Source organism: Bubalus bubalis, chromosome 6 (genome assembly GCF_019923935.1).
Source record: "Bubalus bubalis isolate 160015118507 breed Murrah chromosome 6, NDDB_SH_1, whole genome shotgun sequence".
NCBI classification, from domain to species: domain Eukaryota; kingdom Metazoa; phylum Chordata; class Mammalia; order Artiodactyla; family Bovidae; genus Bubalus; species Bubalus bubalis.
Window position 1 is genome coordinate 95710376 of NC_059162.1, and position 19822 is coordinate 95730197.

At 44.7% G+C, this 19822-nt stretch overlaps 1 long non-coding RNA gene across 1 annotated transcript; it reads right to left on the reverse strand.

The window, feature by feature from the left end:
* Window positions 1-6374: 6374 nt before the first annotated feature.
* Window positions 6375-7101, reverse strand: LOC123333929. Its single transcript, XR_006551523.2, has 2 exons — window positions 6943-7101; window positions 6375-6691 (listed from the first exon to the last, which is right to left on the reverse strand). It is a non-coding gene; the product is annotated as an uncharacterized LOC123333929 (long non-coding RNA).
* Window positions 7102-19822: the final 12721 nt, after the last annotated feature.

Consider the following 19822-nt stretch of genomic DNA (forward strand, 5'->3'; position numbering starts at 1 on the left):
GTAAGGCTGCTCTGTCTATGTGGAACATCTTTTACTAAAAAAAAAAAAAATCATTCTTTTAACCGACGCTTATGGCTACCCACTATAAGCTAAACATGCTAAGCACTGGGACTACAAAGGTGAAGAAGATACAGTTCTGTCAGTTAGGAGCCCATGATCCAATAAAGAGAGAGAGACGTGTAGACTGTCAATGACTGCACAGTGGGGCAGTGGGAGACCAGAGGAGGCTCTTGTAACCCAGCCTGGGGTCAGGAAAGCCTGCCTGGAGTAGATAACACTTGGGCAGATCACTAAGGAATCATTCAGAGTTAGCTTGGCTATAGCAGAGGTGGGAGTGAGGAAAGGTGATCTGGGCTGAGGAACAGACTACCCAAAGGCTCAGTAGTGCCAGACAGGAAAGGGGATGGAGAAATGGCAAAAGGAGGCTTCTTCATTGCTAGCTGTTCCTTGCTGGACCCTATGCAAGGTCCTCGGGATACACCTGTTGTGCCGAAAATCTAACACGTAATACATACCAATGGGCTTCCCTAGTTTCTCAGCAGGAAAGAATCCACCTGCAATGCAGGATCCCTGGGTCAGGAAGATCCCCTGGAGAAGGAAATGGCAACCCAAGCCAGTATTCTTGCCTGGGAAATCCCATGGACAGAGGATCCTGGCAGGCTACAGTCCATGGGGTTGTGATGGAGTCAGACACACCTTAGTGACTTAAAACAACAATAACAGACTTAAATACAGAAACATGAAAACATATATGGAGAACCTTGAAAATATTATGCTAAGTGAAAGGGACTGGACACAAAAAGTCACGTGATTCCATTTATATGAAATATCCAGAACAGGTAAATCCTTAGAGACAAAAAATAGATTAGCAGTTGCCCGGGGCTGGCGGCAGGAGGATGTGGAGTGACTGCTTAATGGGTACAGGGTTTCTTTGGGGGGATGATAAAAATGTTATGGAACTAGATGGAGGTGATGGTTTTACAACTGTGAATTTATACTGAGCGTCAATGAGCTGTGCACTCAAAAATGGTTAATTTCTGCTTTGACTACACTGGGTCTTAGTTGTGGAATGCAGGCTCCTAGCTGTGGTATGAGGGATCTAGTTCCTTGACCAGGGATCAAACCCCCAGAGCCTTGCATTGGGTGTGTGGAGTCTTAACCACTGGACCACCAGAAAAATTTCCAAAATTGTTGATTTTATATTATGCATTTAAAAAAAATATGTGGAAACCCCTAGACATTTTCACTCAGCAGGTACTTACGGAGAGCCTCCCATGTGCCAGGCACTGTATGAAGCACAAGAGATAAGGGATAGTTCCTACCTTGAAGGTCCCACATGTACAAGTCACACAGATATGAACCCATACAGACAAAAATGCAGGCCTCGTGAAGACATGCAGGCATATTCACTTAATTCATTTAGTAACTATTTATGGAGTGCCTAGCATGTGTCAGGCAACAGGCTGGATGATGGGCCTACAATGGGGAACGAACAGGCATAAATACTGTCCTCATGGTTTAAGGACACAAACACGTAATCACTTACTGAGGCACACCCAGATTGAAGTACACATACACACACACATAACAGACACATACCTAAACAGAAAGCAGCCAAAGTCTACCAGCCACATACATCCTGGGTGAGATACATGAGCAGTGATGCACACAAGGGCAAGCATGACCCCATCTCCTCATCATGTACACATCCCTCATGCAATCAATGGGAGTTCCATTAAAAGTCAGATTAAAACTGGCTCAGGATTTCAGAGCATTCTCAGGAGAGGGGCATAAACAGGCCTCAGTAGAAAGGCCTGGAGCACTGAGAAAAAAATCCCCAAGTCTCACTTAAGTGATTTTTGGCAGAAATCAAATTAACGGCAAGACTATGGACTGCTGACAAGGTGCTCCATCATGCTCTGCTGTGTGAATGTGTTTCTTATACATGTTGTTTTCATTAGCACTTCATTTGATAATGATAAATGGCATTTTCATCTGAAAGGAAAATATTAAAAAGTTCTGATTTGCAGGAGCGAGTTAGAATAAATGATATTATTATGTTCTGCCACTTGTACGGCTCAGAGAAAAATAATAATAATGTTAACAAAAAACCCCAGCAGCTTTCTCTGCTGAAGAAACACAAGCATTTTATTTCTCCACTGGGCCATTTGCTCGCCATCAAATCTGTCCTTGGTGTAGAACCTGCTGAAAGGTGATGGTTTAGAAGAGTGGGGGAGAATTGCTGGAGACATCAAAGGCTGTCAGGAATGGTGACCTTGGGAAGTCCTGGGCCGCTTGCAGACTAGCAGGGGAAGCGACTGCTCATTGGCTGAGGCTCTGTTAGGGCCTGGAGTGCACTTTCTTACCTTTGAGTCAGATTGTAGGATTTTCTCCTTCAATGTGCAAAATATGGCCCCTTCTGAATCTGCTTCAAGAATGCTGTGGTCACTCTGATGGTTGATCAAGTCACTATCCTGCTTTCAACCCATGAAGGGCTCCTATCACCTACCGGATAAAGTCCTAACTCTTTAGCTTGTATCCAAGGCCCTCATCCACCTTGTCCCAGCCCCCAGCCTCAACTTCCACATCCCCCCACGCTCCCCTTATGCTCGAGCTACACTGAACTCTGTACCACCCCCTGCCCATGTTTTCTTTTCTGCCCACATGCCATTCGGAGTACCTGACCCACAACTTGGGTGAACTTATACTCATTCTAAGAGCCAACAGGGGCTTCTCCCTATGAGATTTTGTCTGAATCTTCTTCCAGGAAAAGGGTTCATTTATTGGTTCCCAAGCCTCATTTTGCATACCTAATCAGGGGTGTGAATGCATGAAATGCCCTGGAGCAGATGAAAGGTTGCAGGTCATTGGTGTGGTGGTGCAGAGGATGTGGGCAGGTGCGCAGACGATATGGGCAGAAGCATTGTGGCTGCAGCTGCGCCCAGCCTGCAGAGGGTCTGGTATCTTCAAAACCTCTTTGGCTTTGTGCACCTCAAGCTAGTGAGTGCTCCCTTCTCTGGCTCCCACAGCACTCTGGGCTACTCAATCCTATGAACCATCTTACCCAGTGGTCTGGGTCCATGGTTCTGCCCTGTTCTTGCCCCTAGACCGGGAGCTTCTTCAGCACAGGGTCTGCTCTGTGTTCTCTTGGTGCTACCGGGGTCTGCTCAAAGTGAGCATTTGTTAGATAATCAAACGAGTGGATGGCATGGTGGGTTCTCTAACCAGGGTGTGTCACCTGAATCTAAGCAGAAGTTGGGAAACTTGAAGCCTGGAGAGAACTGTTGTTGTTTGGATGACTGACTTTGTTCCTGATATTTCTTCATATCCATAATGTAACTTTTCTTTTCTCCAGAGGTGAATCAGAGTCAAATATGCTTGTTTGAAAATCCAGCACATCTCTGTGAGGGTCGATGGCATTAGCATGCATTGGGAGGTTTCCAATGTCTGGCATCAGTTCAGGCAATTGATAAATGTCCCTCCTGTCTCCTCTGCAGCAGAGGGACCTTGGTGTGCAGAGAGAGGGCTGAGAGTCTTTGGATGCAGTGAGAACTGCTCAAGGTCAGTGACCATGGCAATAACACAGGGCTTTGTGTCTGTCTGTGGTTTATCTTTCTAATCATATGACCATCTACCGCCTCATTTGATGCCCTGCAAGAGTCCAGTTCAACTGACATGAAATGAGCTTCCACTAAGGACTGAACACCCTACTGGATGCTACAGGCAGGAGAAGTATGGCTATTCCCATTTTAGAGATGAAGAGACTGAGGTTCAAAGAGAGGAAGGATCTTGCCTAAAGTCACATAGCTGGATAGTAGATGAATTAGGACTGGGATCCAAGTCTGTCTTGCTTTTATCTGGATTAAGGGTTTCCCTCTTCCAAGCATCCATAGGTATTCAGCCCTGAAATGCATGCTGGGGAAGAGAAGGGGCTGAATGAGCTGGAGAAAGTGGGACAGAGGGAAAGGTTTGCATCCTGGCTGACACTGAAGGTGTCCATAGCTGGGCCCTTCTTCTGCTCATCCCACATCTCAGCCTGGACTCCATCCCACCTGAGCATTCTCTAAGCAGGCCCTGCCACCTTCTTCATTCCATGTCTTTGTTCAAGACATCTCTCCTGTCTGGCAACCCCGTGTATCATCTTCACCTGTTAAGAATCCTAGCATCTTTTAGCAGCAGCATCTTTTAGGATCCAGCTCATATTCTGCCTTCTCCAAGAAACCTGCCCACTGCACTTGGTTCATTATCCCCACAGAACTGTGAGCCATGTGGGGTCATGGATTTCTCTAATTCAATCTTGAATTATGCCTGACACATATGTAGTAGTTGCTCAGTAAATGTATATGTAGTGACAATCACCATAGCATGCTAATCATTATTAATATTGTAATACTTGTAAGATTTGTCTAGAAGGGTGCTTCCTAGCCAACTTTGGGTCATTTTTTCCTTTGAGAATCTGCTATTGGGAGCCACAGACTCTCCTGCCACAGGCAGACAAACAGAGAAGTCACATCTTATGCAGGAGTTGGAAAGTACATACAAATTTTAGCATCAACCTCAAGTCTGAACAACTATAACGACCACAAGGGGTTCATGGACCTCAAAGCTCAGGCCTGGACCTCAAGTTAAGAGCTTTTGGCATACAGCTTTAAAATGTACAAAGTCTTTATCATGCAGTAGCCTATCTTAACCTTCAAAACCATTCTTTGAAATGGATTATCTTTGATATTATTCCTACTTCATAGATAAGAAAATTGAGACTCAGAGAGGCCAAATGACTTTTAGTTCAAAGATCTGGCCTCTTGTCCAATCCTTTCTCCAAAGACTTCCCTACTCCCTTGCCTGGATGGCCACCTTGGGGGTCTTAATTAATCCTTGGTCTACTTGTCAATGGAATGGGTGTGTGATCTTGGACCAATTCCCTAACCTCTCTGAAACTCAGAAGCTGTGTTTGCAAAATAAAGATAAAAATACCCACTGAGTAGTGTCCATGTAGGATTAAATGAGCCACTGGATGCAAAATTACCTGGCAAGGTGCCTAGGATATTGCAAAGGCTCCCTAAGTGTTGGGTTTTCTTCTCTACTCTGCTGGCACTCCTGGGAAACCAACCAGGAAAGCCTCCCTCTGAGCAGTGTCATCTCCCTTCCTGACCACCAAAGGGCTTCAAGTTGGAGTCCTGGGCAAACTGCTTGAGAATATGAAAACCTTTCCTTGTCTTTCAAATCTCTGGATCCTCAATGCCATTTATTAAACACTGAGTGGAGAGCAGAGGAGCAGGAACCAGGTATCTGTTCCATCACAGATTTTGTGTGACTTTGGACAGGTGTCTTCAATTCAAGAAAGGCTGATGGAAACAAATGCTTTATCTGGACTTTCTAAGCCCTTCATGAACCTCTGCTCGAGCCCTCCAGTGACTGCCCGTGTCACTTAGAGCAAAAGCTCAAGTTTTACAAGGGCCTATGCAGCCTACATAAAGGCAGGGTCCAGCTGGGAAAACAACCCACTCTAGGGAATTTAAAAGAGACTGTTTAATACAGGGAGTTTATTACAAAGGCATTAGAAAATCTGGAATAGCAACCAAGGGAAGATGAAGCAACCCTGAGATTGCAGGGAGTGGCCACTTCCTCTTGGGATGCTGGAATAAAGGGAACCCAAGGGCTAGACCTGTCTCTCTGGAGCCAGAACCAGGTAGGCCTGTCTGGTGGGAGCTGGACCCATCAGAAGCTGTGGCCCCTGCTAGATATACCACTTGAAACAGAGAGAGTTGGAGATATACTTGGCTTTTTTCCCCTCTCCCTCTCTCTCATCTCCTACCAGTGCCTTCCATCGACCAGACCTAGTCAGAAGTCATAGGGCAAGGGAGAAGTAAAAACAAGGATGAATACAAGAGGAAACCAGCCACTGATGGCACAGAACCCTCAGGATATGGTGTACCCCTCCCCAGCTCCTCATTAGCTCTCTGAACTCATGTCCAAAGTCTTGCAATTCACTCCCTATGCTCCAGCCACATGGACCTCCGCAGCGTTCTTTGGACTCACCAGGCCCTTACATCTGTTGTTCCTTCTGTCTGAATTTTGTCTGCTGGGTGTCCACATGGCTCCCTTCCTTCTATCACTTTCTAAGTGAGGGCTTTGACTGTTCTACCTAAGTTTCCATCCCCTCCTCCACTGGCCCTCCTTGTCACCTTCCTGTTTTATACTTCTATTTTTAATGGTCATTTAGCAGTCTTTGCTATTTATGTTTGTATGTATATTTATTTATTTACTTCAACCCATTTCCAGTGTTCTTGCCTGGGAAATCCCATGGTCAAAGGAGCCTGGCAGGCTATAGTCCATGGAATCACAAGAATCAGACACAACTTAATGACTGAAACAGCAAAAAGTCAGCAATTAATTTATTTATATTTTTGGCATCACGGGTCTTGTTGCTGGGCATGGGCTACTCCAGTTGCAGCTCGTGGCCTCAGTAGTTGTGGCACATGGGCTCAGTTGCCCGTGGCATGTGAGATCTCCTTGGACCAGGGATCAAATTCCATGGCCCCTGCATTGGTAGGCAGATTCCTAACCAGTGGACCAGCAGGGAAGTCCTGTATGCATATGCATCTTTAGTGTCCACCTCTTCTCTTTAGAGTGTAAGCTCCATGAGGGCAGAGATTTTTGTTTGCTTTGTTTACTGCTGTATCTCCAGTGCCTAGAACAGTGCCCGGCAAAGAATAAATATTTGTTAAGTAAAGGGATATCCATACTCAACTCAAGATCCAAACACCCCCTTTATTTGTTTCATTTGTTCCTGCAGTGAATTTTAGTGTGGGGCATATAAAAAGGCAATCTGAACAATTAGGGTGCGATTCTGATCGCTGGGCCTTTGTTTCCCCATCCCTCAGGCCAAGGGGCTGAGCCGGAGACCTCAAAAGACCTTTCCAGCCTCACCATTCTACAAACCTGAGAGTATTTTCCTGACAGAAATTCTTGGAAGATAAAATTAATCCTCTCCTTAATCAGCGGTTCCCATCTCTGCACGTGACTTGTCAGGGGAACTTTTCTCTGATGCTCATGTGATGCGGGAACTTGTCACATCTTCCATCTCTGGGAACATCCTCACCTGAAATTGAAAGGTAAATATTTCAGTTGTGAGTCTCTCTGTCATGACTCAAATAATTTTAAAATTGCTTAGATGTCTTTGCCTAACAATGTTCAGATTGTTCTAATGCAGGGGAAAACGGTAGTTTCAGACACAGTAATATTGATAGCAGCTAGTAATTTCCATGTATTTCTCACGGTTACTGGCGCTGTGAGGATTACCAAGGAGAATTTTTTTACTTACTAGAAAGACATTCTATTCGAGGGCCTAGCATGGTGCCTGGCAATTGAAGATGCTCACCAGGTGATGACTTTTGCAATATTTATTTTTGTTGAGTTGGGTTGGAAAATAGCTGTGCGTATTTCCAGAATGTCCACAGGGATCTCAGCTCCAAGGTATTTTAACCCCAGTAGACCCCTTTAGAAACCAGGACAGGCCCACTGCACGAGTTGCAGAAACTTTGTGAGGCAGAAAAGAATGAAAGGATTGAAAAATATTGAAAAGGGTTTATGACTAAGGGTCAGTGGACAGACAGGCCAGGGTTGACACAATCCTTCTCCCATTTATTCAGTAGATAATCTCTGGTGCCTTCACGAAAATGAAACTCTATCCTTGCCCTTAAGCAGCTACTGATCTAGTCAGAAGGACAATATAATGTGCTGTAAATATCAGTTAATGGGTCTCAGTGCAATGGTAGGAGAAGGTACAGGGCATTTCTCTGAGTCTTTAGAACAGCAAAGAAAGATGTTTAAAACAGTACGTCGAGGGCCATCCCTGGCAGTCCAGTAGTTAAGACTGAGCTTCCACTGCAGGGGCACAAGTTCGATCCCACATGCCACATGGTAATAAATGTGGCATTTATTAGTGCCCAAATAAATAAATTAATTAAAACATTTATACGCTGAATCAAGCACAAGTTTTGTTTCGCTACCTTTACTCACCAGTGCCAGCAAAAAGGGAAAATGAACTAATACGGTCAGCAATTATCACCATTTAAAAGGCAGTGTTGTTGACATTTATCTGGTCATTTTTGTTGTCTATTTTCTTTTTAAGGCCAAGGGATTTTTATCTGTTTGTTAATTGCTTTACCCTCATCATCTAGAATCATGTTGGGTACATAGCAAATCCCCAATAATTATTTGCTGGCTGATGGACTAGACCAGCCCCATTGCACAGGAGAAGAAATAAAACTGGGCCCTGGTCAGGAGAGAAGCTGGAAGAGCCCCAAGGTCCACACAGTCAGTGGGGTATGTAGTAGTGGGGATCAGAGATGGGAGGAGGGGACAAGATTGCAGAGACTGGAGGTGTGGCCAGAACCTGGAAGGATCTTAAATACAAGGAAGGAAGGAAGGATCTTAAATACCAGGTCAAGCATCTTGACCTGTGTCCTGAAGCCCTAGAAAGACACTGAAGGATTTTTAGCTGCAGTGAGACCTTTTCGTACTCCTGCTCCAAGGCTCTTTGGAAAAAAAAAAAGATGTTTCCAGGTTCCTTTTGTGTCACTTGCTTTATTTGACTAGGCCATTGTTACTTGGGCGTTCTCTAGCAAGGAAGTCTTTCAGTGAGTCTAAGGGCCTCAGTCATCTATTCCTTCCTTCCCCAAATTCAAGCCCACATTCTTCCTGTAGTTAAACCCAAATTCCAGCTAAATTAGGCAAACATTTTAAAATGGCAACTCAAGAAGGATGTTTTAGTAATTGTGTGATGAAGATGTCAGATCTTTGTCATCTTATTGCAGCCTGAAGGACAGCTGGTAAGGAAGTTACTTGGAGGGATTTTAATAATGAGTCCAATTCTTGCCGCGTATAAGAATGATGACAACTGGATGCCAGTCCCAGAGGATGGGCCAAACTTTGGATTTGTGTGTCTTTACCACCTGTCACATATCAGGATCTTTTTTTTTTTATATTAACAGAACACTGTATATTGACAAATATTTCTTAACCATCTACTAGGTTCCAGGCACTGCCCCAGAAGCTGGTGCTGGGGATTAAGTATTCTCAAGAAGCCTTGTCCTTGCCATCAAGGATCTTTTAGTTTAGGAGAAAAGATTTAACACATGGTCATAAGATCAGCACAACAAAAATAGCTTCCTTATCTACTATGTGTGATTGAAATACATTTTCTCATTTAGCTTTCACCGCAACTCATTAAGGTTAATACTTTTATCTCTATTTTATGAGACAAGGGAACCAACCGTTGCAAATCTTGTGATGCAGTCAAGATTTGAACTTAGGTCTGACCCCAGACTCAAGCTCTTTCCATGGCACCTGTGTCTTACCTTAGAGGAGAGCCAGGACTTATAAGGCAATGGCACCCCACTCCAGTACTCTTGCCTGGAAAATCCCATGGACGGAGGAGCCTGGTAGGCTGCAGTCCATGGGGTCGCTAAGAGTCAGACATGACTGAGCGACTTCACTTTCACTTCTCACTTTCATGCATTGGGGAAGGAAATGGCAACCCACTCCACTATTCTTGCCTGGAGAATCCCAGGGACGGGGGAGCCTGGTGGGCTGCCGTCTCTGGGGTCGCACAGAGTCGGACACGACTGAAGCGACTTAGCAGCAGCAGCAGCAGGACTTATAAGTAGGATGGGGCCGGAAGAAAGGCAGCCACGTGGCATGTCGGGGATTCTTAGAGAAGAGGAATGAACAGATGGAAACTGGCTAGGGTGGGGAATGGGGAAATTGCAAGGGATAGAAGTGCTGGTCTGCTATGGGGGTGGGCAAGTCACCAAGTTCCAGGGGTCTCTCCATATGGCCAAGTTCTACCATGGCAGACTTCCTGCGCTCTCCCACTAGTTACAGCTCATGTTTCTGAGTCCCTGCTTCTGACCCACTGCTTTCATCCCCTTGGATCTCTGGGAGAGGCCCCAGTGACAGTTCTGCTTCTCTCACCAGTGTCAGCCTGGCACACATCTCCCACATACCTCATAGTGGGCAGGTTTAGCTGCAGGTTCCAGCTGTTGCTTCCAGTGATAGGCAAGTACCACTTGCACATGGAAATACATTTCTTACCTGGGGTTTGCAGAAGTAATTCTGCCGCTGGCTCCATAGAAACCTCCCACATGTAATCCCCTCTCTTCCCCTGTCTGCTGACTACATGCAGAGGAGTCATGGGCCTTAGGGGATGGTGAAGCCACAGGATGGCTTTATAGACCCACGTGGGTCTGTAAATTTCCACTTGGAGGAAAGCTTCCTACCTATCAGGAACACCCATTATGACTTTGTGTGGATGAGAAATAAACTTCTCTGGGTGGGGGAGGTTTTCTGTTACAGTAGCTTTGCCTTTGAGCATGCCCAGTCGTGTCTGACTCTTTGTGACCCCATGGATTGTAGCCCATCAGGCTCCTCTGTCCATGGAATTTTCCAGGCAAGAATACTGGAGTGGGCTGCCATTTCCACCTCCAGGTGATCTTCCAGACTGAGAGATCGAACCCACATCTCTTGTGTCTCCTTTATTGGCAGGAGGATTCTTTACCTCCTGGGAACTGTGCCACCTAGGAAGCCATTATAGCAGCTGGCGGATGCCTTTTCCTCAGTGCTCCTCAAACTCTAGTATGCACCGAAATCACCAGTGATGCTTGTTAAAACAGATTTCTGGACCCTATTCCAAATTTCCAATTGAGTAGATCCTGAGGTAGGGCCTTAAAACTTGTATTTTTTTTTTTTTTAATTGATAGGCAGTGCTGCCTGTATGGGAACTACATTTTAAGAATTACTATCTTAACTCTTACACCAAGTTCAAGGATTTCACGCGAATGAGAGAAGAATAACCTTGGGTCTCCGGAGGGTAAAGGCACAGCTGCATGGGAAGGGATCTTGGTTAGATGATTATGCTGATACTGAAAACAATGATGATATTCTTAAATTTCCACCTTTGAGGGGCAAAGACTTTTGTTGCAAAAGTGCCTTACATGTCCCCTCCCTCAGGCTATGTGAGAGAAGGGAGGAAGCAGATATCTTGGGAAAGATAATGAAATTTAGTAGAAAGAATACATAAGCTCTGGAGTCAGAAAGACTGGGCTAGAATCCCATTTTCCCCACAGACAACCTGTAGATGCTGGGAGAGTCACAAGACTCTTTTGCATCTGAATCCTCACCTGTAAGGTGGGAAAAATGCTACATACTTCAAAGGGGGTGTAGGAAGATGACAGAGAGTGTATTTAAACTCCTGGTTCCTGGTCTGTACTCAAGAAAAGGCATCATCATTATTAAGTCTGCTCTGAGTGCCTAGACCCCATGCCTGGGCTTGACCTGGCTATGTTCGTGTGTATAACACTGGTCCTTTTCCCTGAACTGCCTCAATTTCCCTTGAGCAGCCACGGGCAACTGTCTGAAGATGGACGAGATGTAGCTACCTGTAGCTACTATCCTGCCCAACTGGAGCTGACCTAGAACTCCAGCCTGGCTCTCAGGTCACCAGCACACATGGGTCTGGCAAGCCTGATTCACATGTCCTACTCCTTTTTGTAATTCTTGGGGCTGTCCTGACCTCAAGGCAGTTTCGTTAGGTTTATATTTAACTCTCCCTAAGCATGGAGATGAGACCTAGCAAGTTTTTGCAGAGGTAAAAGTTTGGGTGAGGGTTCATGGCCAAATCAGAAGTAGGGATTGACAAAGCCAGCCCCAACTTTGTGGTCTTAACAGCACAGAGCTCTAGGCTCCAGGTACTTTCCTGTTAGTAGGTCACTTTTCAACCTCCCTTCTCAAATGCCAGGCACTTAGCTGGAATCTTGGCTGGAAACCCCCAGGCATTGCTAGAAAATGCCTTTTAACTGTCACCATAGCAAAACAGCCCTTGCTGGTATAAACTATATTTAACCTCTTTAAATGCAATCCATTTCTAGCTTTCCCTTTCACTTGGTCTGTGTGTTTAACAATGTGGTTAAAATGCCCTACAGGCCCTGGCAATGACACCTCTGATGATCCCTGGCTAATCTCACTTGAATCTGAAGACAGATCCAGAGGAAGCAGGTCAGAAATGGTTATCCCAAAGGAGTGATGTTTGGTAGAGGTCACACAGTGTAAGTCTGGCAGAACAGGGATCCAAATCCTCAGGTCTTAACATTACTCCACACTCTTTAGAAAGTTGACAAGACAGATGAATTCAGTGACCTTAGAATAAAATCCACGGTCCTTACTGGAGTCTGCAAAAGCCTGTATGATTTAGCCAGCTCTCCAATGTCTTCTGATATCTCTGTCCCTTCGCTTCCTGTTCTTCTGACCCTCTGGCCATTTCTTGCTTCCTAGACAACAGAGGATGAGATGGCTGGATGGCATCACCAACTTGATGGACGTGAGTTTGAGTGAACTCTGGGAGTTGGTGATGGACAGGGAGGCCTGGTGTGCTGGGATTCATGGGGTTGCAAAGAGTCGGACACGACTGAGCGACTGAACTGAACTGAACTGAACTGAAGAACCTATTAAGTTCTCACTTAGCTCTAGGACTTTGTATGGATATTCTTTGCCTGTCTCTTTCACAATGACTCCTTATAAACCTTCAGGTCTCATTTCAGTCTTTTTCTCAGGGAAAAGACTTCTACCCTGCCTAGCTAGAACCCCTCTGCTATTTTTTTCCATAGTATTTTCCTTCCCAGACCTGATCACAGTTCAGTTCAGTTGCTCAGTCATGTCTGACTCTTTGCGACCCCGTGGACTGCAGCATGGCAGGCTTCCCTGTCCATCACCAACTCCCAGAGCTTTCTCAAACTCATGTCCATTGAGTCAGTGATGCCATCCAACCATCTCATCCTCTGTCATCCCCTTCTCCTCCTGCCTTCAATCTTTCTCAGAATCAGGGTCTTTCCCCATGAGTCTTTCTTCTCATCAGGTGGCCAGTATTGCAGCTTCAGCTTCAGCATCAGTCCTTCCAATGAATATTCAGGACTGATTTCCTTTAGGATGGACTGGTGGATCTCCTTTCTGTCTGAGGGACTCTCAAGAGTCTTCTCCAATACCACAGCTCAAAAGTATCAATTCTTCGGCGCTTAGATTTTTTCATGGTCCAACTCTCATATCCATACATGACTACTGGAAAAACCATAGCTTTGACTAGATGGACATTTTTCAGCAAAGTAATGTCTCTGCTTTTTAATATGCTGTCTAGGTTGCTTATAGCTTTTCTTCCAAGGAGCAAGTGTGTTTTACTTTCGTGGCTGCAGTCACCATCTGTAGTGATTTTGGAGCCCAAGAACATAAAGTCTGTCACTGTTTCCGTTGCTTCCCCATCTATTTGCCACAAAGTGATGGGACCAGTAGCCATGATCTTCGTTTTTTGAATGTTAAGTTTTAAGCCAGTTTTTTCACTCTCCTCTTTCACTTTCATCAAGAGGCTCTTTAGTTCCTCTTTGCTTTCTGCCATAAGGGTGGTGTCATCTGTATATCTGAGGTTATTGTATTTCTCCCAGCAATCTTGATTCTAGCTTATGCTTCATCCAGCCTGGCATTTCACATGATGTACTCTGTCAGTCAGTTCAGTTCAGTTCAGTTCAGTCGATCAGTCATGTCCAACTCTTTGTGACCCCATGAATCGCAGCACGCCAGGCCTCCCTGTCCATCACCAACTCCCGGAGTTCACTCAAACTCACTTCCATCAAGTTGGTGATTCCATCCAGCCATCTCATCCTCTGTTGTCCCCTTTCCTCCTGCTCACAATCTCTCCCAGCATCAGAGACTTTTCCAATGAGTCAACTCTTTGCATGAGGGGGCCAAAGTACTGGAGTTTCAGCTTTAGCATCATTCCTTCCAAAGAACACCCAGGGCTAATCTCCTTTAGAATGGACTGGTTGGATCTCCTTGCAATCCAAGGGACTCTCAAGAGTCTTCTCCAACACCACAGTTCAAAAGCATCAATTCTTCGGCGCTCAGCTTTCTTCACAGTCCAACTCTCAAATCCATACATGACCAAAGGAAAAAACCATAGCCTTGACTAGACGGATCTTAGTTGGCAAAGTAATGTCTCTTCTTTTGAATATGCTATCTAGGTTGGTCATAACTTTCCTTCCAAGGAGTAAGCGTCTTTTAATTTCATGGCTGCAATCACCATCTGCAGTGATTTTGGAGCCCCCCAAAATAAAGTCTGTACTCTGTATATGAGTTAAATAAGCAGGGTGACAATATATAACTGTGACATACTCCTTTCCCAGTTTGGAACTAGTCTGTTGTTCCATGTCTGGCTCTAACTGTTGCCTCTTGACCTGCATACAGATTTCTCAGGATGCATGTAAGGTGGTTTGGTATTCCCACTCTTGAAGAATTTTCCACAGTTTGTTGTGATCCACACAGCCAAAGGCTTTGGTGTAGTCAATAAAGCAAAAGTAGATGTTTTTCTGGAACTCTCTTGCTTTTTCCATGATCCAGTGGATGTTAGCAATTTGATCTCTTATTCCTTTGCCTTTTCTAAATCCAGCTTGAACATCTGGAAATTCTCAGTTGAAGCCTTGCTTGGAGAATTTTGAACATTTCTTTGCTAGCATGTGAGATGAGTGCAATTGTGCGATAGTTTGAACATTCTTTGGCACTGCCTTTCTTAGAGACTGGAATGAAAACTGATCTTTTCCAGTCCTGTGGCCACTGCTGAGTTTTCCAAATTTGCTGGCATAGTGAGTGCAGCACTTTCACAGCATCATCTTTTAGGATTTAAAATAGTTCAGCTGGAATTCTATCACCTCCAATAGCTTTGTTCGTAGTGATGTTTCCTAAGGCCCACTTAACTTCACATTCCAGGATGTCTGGCTCTAAGTGAGTGATCATACCATCATGATTATCTGGGTCATTAAGATTTTTTTTTTTTGTATAGTTCTTCTGTGTATTCTTGCCACCTCTTCTAAATATCTTCTGCTTCTGTTAGGTCCATATCATTTCTGTCCTTTATTGAGCCTATTTTTGCATGAAATGTTCCCTTGGTATCTCTAGTTTTCCTGAAGCAATCTCTAATCTTTCTCATCTATTGTTTTCCTCCATTTCTTATCTCTCCTTGCTATTCTATGGAACTCTGCATTCAGATGTGTATATCTTTCCTTTTCTCCTTTGTCTTTCACTTCTCTTCTTTTCTCAGCTGGTTGTAAGACCTCCTCAGACAACCATTTTGCCTTTTTTGCATTTCTTTTTCTTGGGGATGGTCTTGATCTCTGCCTCCTGCACGATGTCATGAACCTCCATCTGAAGTTCTTCAGGCACTCTGTCTATCAGATCTAATCCCTTGAATATATTTGTCACTTCCACTGTATAACCATAAGGCATTTGACTTAGGTAATACCTGAATAGTCTATTGGTTTTCCCTACTTTCTTCAATTTAAATCTGAATTTTGCAATAAGGAGTTCATAATCTGAGCCACAGTCAGCTCCCGGTCTTGTTTTTTGTTGAGTGTATAGAGCTTCTCCATCTTTGGCTGCAAAGAATATAATCAATGTGATTTTGGTGTTGACCATCTGGTGATGTCCATGTGTAGAGTCATCTCTTGTATTGTTGGAAGAGGGTGTTTGCTGTGACCAGTGCATTCTCTTGGCAAAACTCTGTTAGCCTTTGCCCTGCTTCATTCTGTACTCCAAGGCCAAACTTGCCTGTTACTCCAGTTATCTCTTGACTTCCAACTTTTGCATTCCAGTCCCCTATGATGAAAGGGACATCTTTTTTTTCATGTTAGTTCTAGAAGTTCTTGTAGCTCATTATAGAACCATCAGCTTCTTCAGCATTAGTGATTGGGGCATAGACTTGGATAACTGTGATATTGGATGTTTTGCCTTGGAAATGAACAGAGATCATTCTGTCATTTTTGAGATTGCACCCAAATACTGCATTTTGGATTCTTTTGTTGACCTTATCACAATGTGTAATTGTTTTATTTATTGAATAAACAGGTTGACTTGATACTCAAGTCATTTAATTCAATTAACTTAATTATTCACTTATTTAACATTTATTCATTATTAAACATTTATTGAGCACCTACTAAGGGCCATTATTTCAGGGGCTGAGGTTACAATAGTGAACAAAGGTCCAAATCTCTGCACAATGGGGAAAATGTCTAGAGGAGAGAAGGAAAATAAATGGAGTTAATGGTAACCCCAAAGGTTTTGCCTTAAAAGACTGGAAGGATGGTGCTGCCTTTTGCTAAAATAAGGAAGAGAGTAGATTGAGTGGATGTGAAGGTAAAAAGGCATGGCTTTTGGTTATGTTAAGTTTGAAGTGCACTTTAGACAGTCAGGAGGAGACATCAATTTGGCAATTCTATATATGTCTTCAGAGCCAAAGGGAGAAACCTGGGCTGGAATTATATTTGGGAGTCATTGAACATAAATTATATTAAAAGCAATGGCCCTGGATGAGTGATTCTGATGAGTGAATGTAGTTAGAGAAAAGGTCCAAGAACTCAGACTCCAATATTTAGAGGTCAAAGAGATGAGGAAGAAATTTAGAGATGGCCAGGAAAGTAGGAATGGAAGCAGAGTCTTCACTTGAAAGTGAAGAAGAGGCAGAAGGTATTGGAGGTTTGAAAGAAAGAGGAGAAAGCAGGATGGCATCATCTTGGAGAGAGGGAGAGTGAATGAACTAGAGTACAGTGAAATGAGGGAGGGCCAAAAAAGGATGCTTGTAAGCGTGGGATTATATATTCAACAACGGAATTTAAACTGAATAGAAATGGAAGTGAGGACATGCGGGCTGGGGAGGGAAGGGACAGTAAAAAGTGAGTTGAAGGTCTCAGTGGATTGAAGGGTTATTTTGAGTCAGGGTAGTAAAGAGAGTGGGATAGGAAGTAGGCATTGACAAGAGGATGCTTGAAACTGGCATTCAGGTCTTAAGGACTGACGTATGAGCAGGGAGGGAGTAATGAGGAGGAGAGAGAAGCAGAGGTTGAGAATTCAGAAGCAATTATATTGGAAGGATCATCTGTGTGCATATTGAAATCATCAAGAATTAAGACTGACTGGTTTTGGAGAGTCTTAGTGTGATTTGGGGGAGTATTTATGAGAGATAGGTGTGTGCCTGACACATGGTTGGTTCTCAGTCAATGCAATTTGATCATTTATTTGCTTAATATTTGTTCAGGGTGCTGAGGCTTCTCCTGCAGGTACTTCCAAGTGAGGCAGAGCTCCGTGGAGGGTTGTGATATTGCATTTCAAGTGGGGATGGGGGTTGCAAGACATAGCTGGGGCACCAGCCTGGAATGTGTGGATGCCTGTGGCCGAGGTTGCCCGGTAGTCTAGGGCGCAGGTCCTTCTGCAGGCTTCAGGCTGGACTCCCACCAGAGCCGCACGCCTCCAGCTCCGTGGCAGCAGCAGCAGATGGTGAGAAGTGGGTGGGCTGGGGGTATCTGCGACTGATCCCACGTTTGCCGGATTAATGAGGCCTCATGCCCGCCTTCTTTTCTGCAGTGTGCCAGCCGACAGTAACTTCCTTTGCTGGGGTGGGTTTGTTTGTGGGAAATTTTTTGGCAGTGAAAACTCAGCACCTGATTGAAAACTTCCTCTCCCCCTCACTCTCCCCCTCCCCCAGAGCCTAGACTGGTTCGAATATATTCTGGGTCCTCAAGCCTGTCCCTGGGCTTCCTCCTGGTATCAGACTGATGAGGCTGAGATTAGGTAGTACTGGTCCTGCTTTTACAAATGGGGAAACTGAGGCCTAGAGAATTTAGATATTCATTCTGTCACAGGAGCCTCAGGATTCTGCACACTCTCTAAGCCCTTTGGGTGTCTAGCTACATCCCCAGGTTGGCATAGACTCCACAGGTAAGAATTTGGATTGTTCATATTTGAGATTCAGACATATATAAGCATATATGATGGACATTGAGGTTGTGGGGAAAGAGAGCATTGGAAGCCAGATTACAATGAGGACAAGGAATTACTGAGAGAAAGCATTACTGTAGGAGTGGAGGGAGGCAAGCACAGAGGATCAGGCTGGTAAACGGGTGTGAAGGTAAGGGGCACTAGTCGTGGGCATAGTATAGAGCTCTTCTTAGCCGACTTTGACCTGGCCCCTTGGTAAATCCTAAAAACCATTTTGGTAAGATACTAGGGTAACTCTGTGATAGGATCGTTCCTTTCCCAGCAAAGTAGGATAAGAGAGAGGAAGGGTGCATCCCCAGTGATGAACAAGAGTGAGAGAGCAAGCATGTGAGAGAGAGAGACAGCCCTGGGGATCTGGAGGTGAGCAAAGATGCTGAGGTTTCCAATTAGCGGGTGGCAGGGATCAAGGCCCCAAGGGGCATGAGAGGTCAAAGACAGGTCGGTGCCACTGGATGGATAGCCCAGGAGAAGCCTTAGCCACATGGACTAATGCAGAAAGAAATACAGCTGTGACAGTGAGGTGAGTGGGGATGGAATTCATGACAGTGGAGACATTAGGGGCTCTGAACATCTGGTGTGAACTTGAAGTTCAAGACAGGCTTCATCAATGTGGTCAAACTGAGGGGCACAGGCAACAGCTAAGTGCAACAAAGTAGTAAGCAAAGTTAAACCAGTGAGACAAAGTTGTCTAGTCTTTGTCACATGGTAATGTAGTACAAAAATATTCATTTGTCCCCAGTAGAGTAGAGGGACAGACGTGTGGGGCCAGAGATGCATGCTCAGGGGTTGTAAGAGCCCAGGGTCCCACCTGGTGGCTCAGAGGGCCGAGGAAATAAAATGAGCACATCAATGAGAATATATTCAGTGGTTGGGAAGCTCTGCAGTAAGGAGGATATTTTTTTCTCAAGTAATAAGAGATCTTGGGGAGATAATCCAGGGTTGCTATAGCAATTCAGAGGTACCACCGAGGACCTAGTCACCTCATGTGCTTCTGATCTGCCATTCATTGGTTTTTACTAGTGCCTTTTTGGTTGCAGCCAGACACATGCAGCTCCAGACATCACACCAGCATTCCATGTGGGAGGAAGGAAGAAGGAGAAGAGGGCAACGGAAAAGGGTAAATATTGTGTTATCTGTTCTTTTTTAGACATTTTTTTCTACTTTGTTTTTTTTTTTTAGGTTACAGATTTTATTTGTTAATGTATTTTTGGCTGTGCTGGGTCTTTATTGCTGGGTGGGCTTTTCCCTCTAGTTATGGTGAACAGCAGCTGCTCTCTGGTTGCAGTGCACACACTTCTCTTTGCAGTGGCTTCTTTTGTTGCAGAGCACAGGCTGTAGGGCACATGGACTTCAGTAGCTGCAGTTCATGGGCTTCAGAGCACAGGTTCAGTAGTTGTGGCACACAGGCTTAATTGTTCTGAGGTATGTGGGTTCTTCCCAGACTAGGGATTGAACCCGTGTCCCCTGCAGAGGCAGGCAGATTCTTTACCACTGAGCCACCAGGGAAGCCCCTGTGTCATCTTTTAAAGAGCTTTCCTGGAAGCCTCACCAAGGACTTGTTTTATGTCATTGACCAGAACCTTGTGATGTGGCTACCTCTAATTGTAGGGAAAACTGAAAGATATTTTGTAGCTAAGCATTTTGTTGCCCCAATGAAATCAGAGTTCCGTTAGAAAGGAAGAAGAAACGTGAGTAGGACTGTGACAAATGCTGCGTGTATTCAGGGAACAGTTCCTAGTTTTGCATAGCTGGACCACAAATTATGAGGCATGAAAAAAAAGAGGGATGAAGCTAGCTGAACCATCAGAGCCAAGGTGATGCAAGGCCTTGAAAGTCATATTCAGGCATCTGGGCTGTATCATCTGAGTGATGGAAATCCAGTGATGGGATGTAGGCAGAGGAGTGATTCGGTCAGATTAGTGTTTTTGGCAGATCATCCTGGCTGAGGGGG